General features: G+C 45.0%; 1 protein-coding gene across 17 annotated transcripts in view; it reads left to right on the top strand.

Moving 5' to 3' along the window:
• Positions 1-12,215, top strand: part of LOC135914190 (gastrula zinc finger protein XlCGF52.1-like) — a 200,387-nt gene that overhangs the window by 86,940 nt on the left and 101,232 nt on the right. Inside the window, exon 3 of one of the 17 annotated variants that reach the window (XR_011512885.1) lies at positions 10,781-11,061. The exons of the other annotated variants lie outside the window; for them this stretch is intronic. The gene's annotated coding sequence lies outside the window, so the exon portion shown is untranslated. Of the gene's footprint in view, positions 1-10,780; positions 11,062-12,215 lie in introns of those variants that run through there. 17 annotated transcript variants of the gene reach the window in all.

The following is a 12,215-nucleotide window of genomic DNA, read 5'->3' as shown; positions in this document are numbered from 1 at the left end:
ATGTAATACAAAAGACAGTGTACCTGTAATATTTAGATAAGAAAGGCGTGTTGAATAGTTTAACCCTTTCTGTAATGCATATGAAAAATGCCGAGAGTGACCGAGACCAAGGAAAGCACATGGGAAATGCTTCTAAGTTTTAACAATTTGTAGTGCTGACAATAGAAAATTGTAAGTGTAATCATTTTATTGCTGAAATGTAAATGATCAGAAAGCAGAAAACAACCACATGCTGTCAGTGGCATTCTAACTAACGACATCTGAAGATAATTACCCTAATAATTTCTTATTACTAACACTGCAAATGAAAGAAAATAGCATTCCCATAAGCTTGCCTTGTTCTTGGTGACTGTTGGTTTCCTTCATATGTATTACAGAAATGGTTAGACAAAACAAAATGTGTATCTGAAAATTACAGCTAAACTCATGATGAGGTAACAATGCACATCTTCAGCACGTTCAACATGGCACACTTTTGGTGACTTTGTTCAAGAAGTTTGTAGCTACTGCTCTAGGGGCACTCAGTGTGAGCCCAAGGAAAAGGTGCTCCAACATGACCAGAGTGTCGAACAGCTTGCGGTCATACTGGATAATGAAGAGCCAGTAAGTAAATAAAACATGCCAGCCCCTCCTCCCCATTTTTCACCGCAAACAACTTCTCACAGTCCACCTTCTTGTCAGCCTCTTCAGCGTCTCCTCCAGAAAATACGATGCAAGGGGTTGCAGTAACGCTCGGGTCCTGTAGTGGCAAGAAAAAATGCTTTCTTTTTCGCATGCTTTCTTTTAAATGATGTGGTAGACATAAATGGTTGGCCATATGGCATTCGCCTACAAGTGCCGAATAATTAAGTCACGTACAGTCGTCTGCACATCTGTCTAGAGCGGTCGAAAGGGCCGCTTTTTCTGCACGCGCGACGCCTACCGATAACACCCGGTTCGAGATGTCCAGCATCTGAGCATGCGCCGCCACACTGATTACACAGCCTGCTGCTTTATCGCCATGCCGGTTCACAGCCCCGATCGCCAACAATCACCAGTGAAGGCGCTGCTGGCCGCAATAGCAAGGTCTAGATAACATGTCAGGGAAAAATTTTTTCATCCTGGAACTTTGATGTGCAGCAGTTTCGTTCCCTATTTATCATTGTTGTTTGCGAGTTCACTTTCAGAGCAGAAGTTGGCAATTTGTCGTCGCAAGTGGGTGGACATTATGGATGTCGCAGACTGTGCTGTTGAGCATGATCATTAAATAACCCGAAGAGCTATTGGAATTAGACACTGTGATCACTCCGATTGACTTTCACGCTCAGAGATACCATCGCACAGAACATGCAGATATTCAGATCACTTTATTAAAGCTATACACATGCGTGAACATGCGTGAACATGCACGAAAAACAAAAAACGAATACAAAATCCTGCGAGACGCTTTCCAAAGAAAGTAACAGGTAGCACTTGTTACCCTGGAAGAAAAAGTCCGTGGCTCCTAGTAGCCGATTGCGGCTCCTCCAGACTGCTTCACACTTAAAATCCTTTTTGGGAGCAAGTCATAAAGTGGTTCTACTACCGTCGGATTTCTCTGAAGACGTTCCCACTCTCCTTGAATAGCCTCCCATAGCTGATCAGAGTTCGCTGTAGTGTGGCCGTACTGTCGCGAGAGCCTTTTTTTCATTAACCCCCATACGTTTTCTATAATGTTTAAATCTGGACTCTTTGCCGGCCAATCCAAAGGATAAATGCCGAGGCTATGCAAGCAATCTTTAACAACATTTGCAGTGTGGACGGAAGCTCCATCCTGCTGGAAATGGAAGAATCCATCTGGAAACGGCCCATCCAGCACATAAGGGACAAGGACCGTCTGTATGATGTCCACGTAGGAAGCAGCTGTCATTATTCCTTCGATTCTATGCAGGGGCCCAAGTCCTTTGTAGCTTATTGCTCCCCAGACGTTGACTGACGTGCGGCTGCTGGACCTCACATTCAACACATAGTCCTCGCCGTACCTGCAACATAGTGGATTAAAGCGGTAATTAAAGAACCCTTAACGTTAAGAAGCAGTGCTAGAGCGGAAAAGTGCACTGGTTTTTTACAGCCTATCAAAATCCTGCCGACTTATATTTCTGCGCATTTACCCTTCTTAATCACTGTGGTCATTGGGGACTAAGTCTAGCTACAATAAAAAAATGTCTTGCGAATATATGTCTTACTGGCATTTCACAAGGTGCCACACCCGTTGTTGCTGGTCCCAGCGGGTGCAGAAAGTAGCTTGGTCACTGAAAACTACAGCCCTCCTGTTTTCAAACGTCCGTTCTTCCACAACTGAAGCAAACTCGAGGCGCTATTGCTTATGCGATTCTTGAAGGTATGTCTTCTGTGCAGCAACTCTGTTCTTTATGCCTGCTTCGTGAAGCCTGCGTCGGATGACGTCTGTGGAAACATGCCCCAGCTGAAGCTCATCCTGAATTTCACGGGCACTGAGAAAGGGGTCTGCAACTGCGGCTGCCACTATCCATCGGTCTTCTTCATCCGTGGTCCTCCTTGGATGTGGATTTCGTACGGCATCAGCAAGACGACCTTCTCTGTAATAGGCCTGCAGGACTCTATTCACTGTCGCCATCGGATGCCGTGTTGCTGCACATATGGCTCTTTGAGACATCGTTCATCCCAAAAGGCAGATGGCTATCCTTTCCTGCAGCGTCAAGCGCGGAGCCATTGTTAAAACCCATGTGCAGCATATTCAAAGCCGCAAATGGCTTTTAAATTGCTAGCTACTGCAAGTGCGCAGTAATGCGTTTGCGCATCGAAAAGTGTGCATGTATTGACAGAGAAAATGATGTGTGTCAAAGTTCGAGCATGAAAAAATTTTCCTAGACGTGTTATCTCGACCTCGCTATTGCGGCTTGCAGCGCCTTCACCGGTGATTGTTAGCAGTCGCGGCTGTGAACCTAAGTGGCGATAAAGCAGCAGGCAGTGTAACCAGTGAAACAGTGCATGCTCAGATGCAGGTATCTCGAACAGAGTGTCATCGGTAGGCGTTGTGCGGGCAGAAAAAGCGGCCCTTTTCTGCGCTCTAGGCAGACGTGCTGACGACTGTACCTGGGCTTCACCTTGTTGGAGATGCCTAATCGCCGGATGTGGAGGATCTCGCCCTCCGGCAAGTAGAGGCGTTGTTGAAGTTCCGCTTCAGAGTCGGTACCAGAGTCACCACTTCGTAGCAACAGTCCTGGGTAATCTGGGAGTATTGGGGGGGGGGCTCTCCAGTGGTGGTAGGCTGCTTGCTCATGTACGCGGAAGCGGCACTCTTCTTCGCGAGCTCCAGCGCTTGTTGGCGCGTAATGCGCAGCTTGGAACTTGCGAGTATGCTTGCCACTTTCCTCTCAAGCTGCCAATTGGGGTAGCGTGGCTCCGTCGATGCATGTGGGCCCTTGCAGTTGATGCAGCGGGCTCGTTCCGCCGTGCAGGCGCCCATCAGGTGTGAACCTGCGCACTGTAGGCAGTGCGGGTTGCGCGAGCAGGTCACTGTGGCGTGCCCGAACAAACCGCAGCAACCACACTGCAACGGCTGCGGAAGCTAGGGGCGTACTGCTCAGCGCTGCCCGAAGAGGTGAACCTCTTCTGGGACCTTACTGCCGGCGAAACGAAGGGTCGTGACGTCGCCTTTTCTCGTGACCGCGGGTACGGGCACTTGGTACTCGAGCCCCATCGACACCATATTTTACACCATATACAGCAAATATTTTAGGCGAATATACAGCCACTCGATTTCCACCATTTTCAACTGTACTCATTGCCATTCATCACCAAGTGTCATGGCGCTCTTTGGCCATTTCTGGCCCTTGCGCCAAGAAACAATATCCATCAATCAATCAAGAACACAAGGTCTAAGTCACTGATAAATGTCATGGTAATAGGAACCCTTCATCACAGTAAAATTTTAACAGATGTGCAGCAACAGCACATGACAAAAAATGTTTGTCTACATAACATTTGTTTTTTTTTCGTGACTTAGTTTAATGAACTCGTATTTAGTTATTTCAAACTTACGTCTACACACCTTGTCTTATAAAGCAAGCTGCACTAGTAGCAAGTTATTACTGCTTACATTTTTTCGCCTAGAACTGCTTGCAAACTGCAAAACTCGTAAGAAGAGATCATTTACAACGTCGGATCATCATAAGCGAGAAAACATCATTGCACTAGGAATCAGTCAAACAGCAGATGAGTTGTCGTTACGCAAGTTTGCCAGAAAAGCGGGAGCTTGCGCACAGGCTCACATGACGAACACGATTATTTCCGAACGTAATATTTCTCATCGGAAAAAAACGCTTGGGAAGATTTTCGATTTCGCATTGAGGCCATAAATTTTTCTAACTAAATTCTGCCAACTAGCACTCAGCAAGTGCTGATTTCACTGCTTACATGGGAGTTCTATTTCCTACTTTCGCAAGGCGCTTTATGCACGCACAAAAAGCATGCACAACACGAGTGTAGTTTGCAAGCACGATTATTTACATTTCCAGACAGACAGAAAAACTTTATTCGTAGCAAGTGAGTTTGAACTCCTCTAGGTCCCTGGGCCACTGCCACTACGTCGAGACGTTCATGTTCCTTTTGTTCATGACGTCGGCAGCCCGAGCCACCGCAGCAAGGTGTGATGTTGGGTCTGTAGATGAGAGCAGGACCTCCCAGTCCTCGCAGCTTGAGATGACGGACCTTCCCTGCAGGGGAGGATCAGCAGGGCAGCCAAAAAGGATGTGGGAAAGTGTGGCGTAAGAGTCGCCACATAGGGAGCATGTAGGCATAGTGGATGAGCTGAGGCACGCCAATAAAGATACGCATTATTTCTTTGCGACGTCAACCCAATTTTCCGCGACAACCAGACAAAGGTAACTTGAGTTGCAGACAAAGGTAACTTGAGCGCGCACGTGGCACGCCACCTGCGCGGCGAGTTTCCATAGACACAACCAATCTTCTGGCACTTTTGTCTGAGTGAACTAAGTCGCATTTCATTACAGCAAACACAAAACCACATGATTAAACAAACACATCGCAGCAGCTCACACAACCGACCAGCACCATAAGACAAAGGTAACTCACTGCGTGGCATGAAAATCGTTGGTCCACATTTACCTGGCGCGCCACGTGCGCGGCAAGTTTCCATAGACACAACCTATCTTCTGGCACTTTTGTCTGAGCGAACTAAGTCGAATTTCATTACAGCAAACACAACACCACATGATTAAACAAACACATCGCAGCAGCTCGCACAACCAACTGGCACCATAAGACAAAGGTAACTCACTGCATGGCATGAAAATCGTTGGTCCACATTTGCCTGGCCCGCCACGTGCGTGGCCGAGTTTCCATAGACACAACCTATCTTCTGGCACTTTTGTCTGAGCGAACTAAGTCACATTTCATTACAGCAAACACAAAACCACATGATTAGCCAAACACATTGCAGCAGCTCACACAACTGACCAGCACCATAAGACTAACTCACTCCACGGCAAAAACATTTTTATGCGATAACCACTGGACAGATTTTTAATGACATTTGTTGCAGTTCAGAGAGAAAGTTAAATTCTAGTAACTGTTAGAAGCGGAATTTCGATTTAGGGCTTGAATTTTGTAAAAAGATTTTCAGATCTTCACAAGTGTGAAAAAAATAGAAGCACGAAGTATACAAGTCAACATCTCTTCATCAAGTACAGACATCGCAGTTTTGTAAACAACATCCATTAGATCATTCAAAGCGGACAAATTCGATTTGTCAATTAATATATTACGTGGATTTGTTACGTTGGGTACGAGGGTTCTACAAAAGCTGTGTATACATACTACTAAATTTTTTGATATTCATGTGTAACATATCAATTCTGTCCGCTTTAGATGTACAATTGGATGCAATTCACAGAATTGTGATGTCATTTTTTATTGCTGAATTAGGAGTTGTAAACATGACAGTTTCGTTTTCTGAAAAGTTTAGATTTTTGCCGAGTTTTAATGAAAAATTTACAACCTAAATAAAAAATTGAAAGAACCGTCACTGGATTTTAAGTTTTTCTTTTAAAAATGCGACAAACCTCGTCAAATTTGGTGCTGTGGTTGCCGAGAAAATCGAATTCTCCTTTACATGTATTTAGATAGGAGCATCCGAGCTAAAGTTTCCTCTTAAAAGTATCAAACAATAACAGGAGATCGACCCACACATGAGGCCGGGTTTCTAAGAAAGCTTGCCATCGTGCATACATAGCGTTCGCTGCCAGTGTTTCCTGGTAAACATTACGGTACCATATGCTCTAGTTCCCGGGAAATGTGAGAAGCAGTGAGGATCTTTGAATACTATATCGCATTCCACTCTTAAAGGCGAGGCATAAGCGTTTTCCAAATTCTTCCATTGATTCCGCCACCATGTACCACCAAAGCATCGTGGCACACGTGAAAGAGACCGCGCTGACAAAATTACACACCAGCTCCTAGTCGCCTTCAAAGCACAATGTTTTTTCCTCACTTTTATTGCTGTGTGCAGTAACAAAACCTAATATGTCGTTGCCTCCGGAAAATAAAAAATTTAAAATTTTGCCTCGAAGTTTTTTTTTTTTTTTTCCTTCTCGCATTGTCTCAGGTATTTCGGAGCCAACACAGCGCCTACTTCGTGTGGAGTTTTGTTCGCTAGCCTAATACTGAGAGACCTAATACTGTGATTCATCGCTTGTGAGACCAGAGTAATGAATTTTTGCATGCAGATAAAGAAAACGCATGCATTAGACTACTGAGGCTATCTTATCAGTATAAAAAAGTTTTATTGATGTACGATTTTTGGTTTGCTACCAAAGCATGTGCGATATCATGCAGCATGGGATTAAGTGGATGAAAAGAACAGTTTGATCAGAGATTATCGGTAATGAACATAGGTTTTTCTTGTGCCCTGCAGTGTTATTTCTAAGTATGAAACTGTTTAACATAGTTTCTTGAAGAAGTTATACAAAGAAAAATGTCACGGCGAGTGCAGCAAAATTTCGTGCGTTCAGTACAGCCAGGGTTACGGCATCTCAGTGCTGACTTCTGTAACAAAAGTTCGGGCATGTGTATTGCCCCTGCTGTCCAGAAAGAGACGGGAGGCAGTGGTATTGTCTTACTGGCAGGGCACTTCGGTGGCGGCTCTTCGTCGTTGTCGTCCACATCTAATTCTGCTCTCAGTAAATGATGAGCAATTAAGTAGCAATTCAAAGTTGAGTAGACTATGTGTGTTCTTGCTTGCAACTCACAAAGTTGACAGTCTTCTTTATACTGCAACCGTGCATTAACTACAGCCACGTCTGCAAGAAAAGAAGTAGTACGAACAGTCTAGCACGTTGCACTTCCCTTGCCTGGGTAGATATTCGCCATTCTGTCGCACAGGTCAACGCCTCCCATGTTCTTATTTTACTCTTCGACAATAGCTGGTTGAGGTATGTCCTTACAGACTCTCTCCATCTTACACCATTGTTTGCAGTCTCCTACTGGCTCCTCACCAATGTCGGAAGAAGCAAACGAAATAGTCTTGTTGTCAACCCACTTAACGAGTCAAATGCCATAAGTCACATTTTTGGTTTGGCAAAAATATCCCCTACATTTCTTCACCAAAGCTTTGTCATCAGGGAGCTTGGAAACATTTTGGTGCTCGATTTTTCATTATGGTACCACTCCCATGCAGGCCTTGGCTTGAGAGGCACCGAAGGAGGGGTGCAGTAGTGAAATAGCAGTAAAAAAAAAATAAAGAACTGCATGTTGGCATAGACTTTGACAATCGAAGCACAGAACAAGCACCCACACCCAGCTCCGATGTTCTGGCTGCGAGTGCAAACTTTCCCTGGTATATTACGAAGTCTAGAGCCATCTCGCTTGGGCTGGAGAGCACAAAATTCTTCAGTCCTGTTGGATGAGGTTTACAAGGGGCACATGGCTTTAGTGTCGTTCTGCTAGTAAATGGTATTATTTGCTCGTCTAGCTTGCTGACGGGCTTCTTGGAAGCTGGAGTCAAGCTGTCCTGATCATTTGAATGAACGGTCTCAATCTCCACAGCCGGTCAGCTTTCTTTTCCTCATCACTGATTTCCAAGTCATTTACAACTTGCATCTTTTTTTTCGCAACAAGAAGAATCGGTCGCGAGTCAAAATATCAGCAATTGGAGGAACTCGTGTTTGCCTAGCCCAATAAAGACGGATTTGTGGATATCCCAAGCAACTCATCATAAGCATTGCCCCTATGAAATGTTTCATCTCAGCAGCGTCTCTATCCAGCAGAGTCCCTTTTCTTTGATGCTAGCCTGCCTCAGTCTTTTCACGCATGCTTTGGTAAAACTCTTCTGAAAAATACTCCTTGAAATTGTCCAAAACAGTCCAATAGGTTATAGAATTGGGCTCAGTATGCCAACACATGCACATGCACATAAAGGGAGAAAATCTATATCTGTTATACCAGTGTCACACAGGCACTTTAGATCTGAATTGATCCTGATCGGGGCAAAATTTCTCGATTTCTATTGCCTCCCATCCGCAAAATGAAGAAAGGAGCCAATCGCTGTCAAGAAGTTCTATCCAAATTGGGTGCGCTCGCGAATGAAGCGCACTGCCTATGCAATGCAGTATACACAACGCAACTGCAGTAAATTGCTGGCGGGTCCTCCCGTTTTTTGGTGCGATTGTCAATGGCTTACCTCATTGAGCAGTTGGAAAAACTGCTTGCACACTCCCGTCACCGTAGAGATGCCAACCAAACCGAGGACACAGCCACAAAGGCTGGGCAGGCGGCCTCCACCCATGCCGCTGCAATTACGGACAGCATTGTAAATATCGCGAGCAACAGAACCACTCCTCGCACTCACCTTTGACTTGCGGAAGCTGCCGCGGCATCTTGGTGGGAGAGAAAAACCTCCTTCCGCCAAAACACCTGCCACACCAGGCCGGGCCTTCTGCGTTCAGCGGGCGGCAAGCTCGCTCCAGAGCTGCCGCCCACGCTCGACCGTGCACTCTTGGGTCAGCACGCACGATGTCCACACAAGGTACGGGTGGCCCTCCATGAACGCAACCAACAGTTTGCGTTGGTGCGGCAACAAATGTTTTTTCGTAAGACTGGGGAACCTGTGCACAAGCTCCCACGCCAGCCTGTGACTCAAGTGCAAGAACTCGCTTTTTAAGTATGTCCACTTCATTTTGCACGGTAATCTGCATGGTCAAAACTTTGTTGACAGAATCCAAAAGCTGTGTGTGGCTTGATTCAATGCGGGTAACTGCGTCAAAAACAGAGTTCAGTTTCTCTTCTTGCGCTTTAGTCATTGGCCCCGGGTTTCCCTCAATATCCCCGCTAAGCAATAACATGCTCCAGATACACAGTACTGCTTCACGAACACGTTTCAAACAACCAGGGGGCCACGACACTGCTATCAAGCATACATCATCACTCCGGAAGTTGCACGACGTGCAGTAACTAACCTGAAGGTACATAATTGACGAGTGCGCTGACACGGCAGCAGTGCCGCAGCCCAATGCGCCGAGCAAGTGAGCAGGCTTTTGAAGGGGTGCGCCAAGTGACTCGGTGCCGGGTTTCCAGACAATGGACGAAGGAAAGGCTATTCTTGGCGGCGGAGCACACGGAGCGTCCAAAGAAAGGCCGGGCAGCGCCTGGATCCAGTCCGTGCAGTGTCTGTTGGCCAGGGGAGGCCCCAGATGAACCGTTGAAGCTGAGTGGGAACGCAGATGACCCAAGATAGCCAGCAGCAGCACGAACGCAAGAGACTTGCAAATATCTTCGCCAATGTGTCTCGCTTCTTTCTTCTTCAGCCCACAAACATGCACATGTATATTATCATATTGTCTAAGGCTCTCAACAAGGCGATCATAATACAGCTTCGAATACTGCAATCAGCCACATTTCAGTGATATGTGACCCTACCACTCCCCCTATTTTTGTGACGTACAGAGATCACTTGCAAACAAACCCTTTGAAATAACATGTCACACTTTTTGAATTCGTCCATCAAAAGATGTTACTATTTATTATGTGTTGAACATTCACGGGGTTGAGGTGTCATACCCTAAATAGAATTTGCTACCAAGAGCAAAGAAAGTCAGACAAAAATTTTCTCAGTTCTGCCTTAATGTACAGACAGTAAACACACTTGGATCTATCTCACGTAGCCAGTGATGTACAAAATGCTAGTGTGTAAACGTGCAGCAAGTGGCAACAGTTGTAAATCACAGCTAACAACCTCCACTAAAGAGAATTTTGTTGTGAATTAGGGTCTTTAATATATATGTATGTATATATATATACAGGCTGTCCCATAAAACTTGAGCCAAACTTTTAAATATTATAGGCACTCCGGACGCGAGTTGAACCGTATGCATAATGTTGGCATTGGCCTTGAGCTACTCAGGCTATTTTTTATTTTCCCCTCAACTAACGGGTTAGTTATGTTTAATCAATCAACTTTTTAAGTATTGGCTGCAGACCGCAAGTGTGATACGCAAAGTTGTAGAGAGAAACGACTCAGTAAATTGGTTGTGCTTTGTGCACGAAATAGTGCAGCTGGAAAATGTACCCTTTGTTACATGTTGCTCAAGAGCTGCCATGCACTTTATGTAGTGCCATAACGCACTACTTAACATCCAACTTTGATGGGAATGCATGTTGGATGTGTGTATACAAAAAGTTCGAATAATTAGGCTCATCTGTGGCCTGACAGGCCGACTGATTTGTTTGAAGTAATTCTGCTGTAACTTTGTGTACTTTTGTGCAGATATAACAAGAGCCAAATCAAAACGAGGAACTCAGTAGAGAGAGCATTTGGAGTTTGGAAAAGGCGGTTTGGCTGCCTGAAGACAAAGCTGCAAACAAAAAAGGAGAGGACATGTGCAATAATAACAGCATGTGCATCAATTTGCAATGTGGTGTCTAAATTACGTGATTTCTGGTTGAATGGCAATGGAGAAGAGGATGCAAGTGAACCAGGGCCTGCACCAGCTGACACTCCTCGTGGCAACCAGTTGCGAAGGCGGCTCATTGAGAGATGCTTTTCGAGCACTGCAGCTCACCAGAACAGGGACATAGACTGAGCAAACCACAGACAATTATTACTTCATGACGCCACTAGTGTGTTATTACAGGACATGTAAACATACATCGTCTTATGTAATGTGTATGCCTTGTTTCCTATCTGTAATTGTTGAGTAATGGCTCCAATGGAACATTACACTAAAAACTGTTGCAACTTCTTTATTGAGAGTTACCCTTTGCCTCATCACTAGCCAGCTGCTTCTCAAGAACTTCTGCTCTCATTGAGGAGACCTTCACTTTAGCCCTCAGAAGACGCAATTGCATCCTGTGCAAAAAACTTCTTTCCTTCTCCTCGTCAGCATATTGCAGTCTTTTCCATCCATGTTCCTCTTCCATCATTTTCATTCTGGCTTTGTGCTCTGTGGCTCTTTGGCATCTTTCTTAGCTTATTTGTGGGGAGCTTATTTCATGGTCCTTATATGCAAGAAAATAGCGGACCTTGACATTTCCTCTTGCACTTGGCTCTCATTGTGGTTTCGTGTAGTACTCATGCATTCAAGAGCCCAGAAAAACTGACGTGCACAAGGCTACACAATAAGGAAACACGGATATGTATGGGTTAAGAGTACTATTATGGCACTGTGGCTTATTTGTTACATAAAAATTGCATTTTTATACCACCACAGCTATCTACATGTAGATATGGTGTGCAGTCTTTTAGGCAGTGCCTAAGAAAGATGAAATTTCAGTAAGCGGTGAGTGGTTGCATGCATAACATGGCTCGATATTTGTTTCACAGCATAAGAAAGCATGCACATACTGGGCACACAAACGACCAAGGACTAAGAACTACATATTTATGCGTGTATTTTTATTGTTTGCATTCTGAAGGTGTTACCAAGATATGGGTTACCAAATATATATGTATAGTTCAGCTTAGCTGGTATGCACAATAATTCTAACATCACAACGAATTTAGCAGTGCCATGCAAACAGACATGACACAGTGCATCTCCCCTCGCTCTGCTTACATGATTTTTTTTTATTTGCTCTACACCGTAAAGACTACAGATCCCACACACTGTTGGAATCGGTGAAAGCGAGGCTTTATCGTTTGCGTGAATTAACTGGTCGTTGCATAGGTAGAACAGCATTGAATGCACGCTTCGGCGGCATTC

Source organism: Dermacentor albipictus, chromosome 3, assembly GCF_038994185.2.
Source record: "Dermacentor albipictus isolate Rhodes 1998 colony chromosome 3, USDA_Dalb.pri_finalv2, whole genome shotgun sequence".
NCBI lineage: Eukaryota > Metazoa > Arthropoda > Arachnida > Ixodida > Ixodidae > Dermacentor > Dermacentor albipictus.
The sequence above is the reverse complement of the archived record's forward strand: the minus strand, read 5'-3'. Positions and strand labels throughout refer to the sequence as shown.